The following is a 1,088-nucleotide window of genomic DNA, read 5'->3' as shown; positions in this document are numbered from 1 at the left end:
TGGTTTTCTTGGTGATCACCGCTCCACACACACCATGTGGTGACCTCCTTCAGGACTGTGACCTGTGGACACTGGCTTTCTTGGTGATCACCGCTCCACACACACCATGTGGTGGCCTCTTTCAGGACTGTGACCTGTGGACACTGGCTTTCTTGGTGATCACCGCTCCACACACACCATGTGGTGACCTCCTTCAGGACTGTGACCTGTGGACACTGGCTTTCTTGGTGATCACCGCTCCACACACACCATGTGGTGGCCTCCTTTAGGACTGTGACCTGTGACACTGGACACTGGCTTTCTTGGTGATCACTGCTCCACACATACCAACATGTGGCCTCCTTTAGGACTGTGACCTGCGGACACTGGCATTCCAGACGGTCACCACTCCACAAACACCATGTGGTGGCCTCTTTCAGGACTGTGACCTGTGGACACTGGCTTTCTTGGTGATCACCGCTCCACACACACCATGTGGTGACCTCCTTCAGGACTTTAACCCGTGGACACTGGCTTTCTTGGTGATCACCGCTCCACACACACCAACATGTGGCCTCCTGCATGGCAGTGATACCATCCATATCCCTTCTTCCCACCCACCCACACAAGGTAGTCTCACCTGTATTAATGTGCTACACCTATGTCTATATACATAGATATAAAAGAGCGGCCCTGTCATATGTTAGCGTTAATTTTTTTTTTCTTTTTTTTTTTTTTGCGTGCGGTATTGCTTCAGTCTTCAGTGAACACACCGACACCAGAACTGATACCATGCCGTACCACGTGGATCAGCTGTAACATTGGCTGTGTTACATGTGGGAACCCCTCCCCAGCAACCCCACCCCCACCCCCAACCCCCACACACCACCTCCCTCCCTACCTCCACAAGTGCACCTACTTTCGCCTCCCCCCCTCCTCCCCTATATCTCTTTTCCAGACCCCCAGCACCTCTGGATGATAAAGAAAAGGTGGGGACAGGATGTAGGCGGGGTGTGTGTTGGTCATATAGACACACGCGGCACGTTCACGTTCCGACTTTCCTCCTGCCAGTGTTGACATGGCGTGGGAAAAGAAATAGCGAGGCCGTC

This window comes from Babylonia areolata, chromosome 4, assembly GCF_041734735.1.
Source record: "Babylonia areolata isolate BAREFJ2019XMU chromosome 4, ASM4173473v1, whole genome shotgun sequence".
Classification (NCBI taxonomy): domain Eukaryota; kingdom Metazoa; phylum Mollusca; class Gastropoda; order Neogastropoda; family Buccinidae; genus Babylonia; species Babylonia areolata.
Note: the sequence above shows the minus strand (reverse complement) of the source record.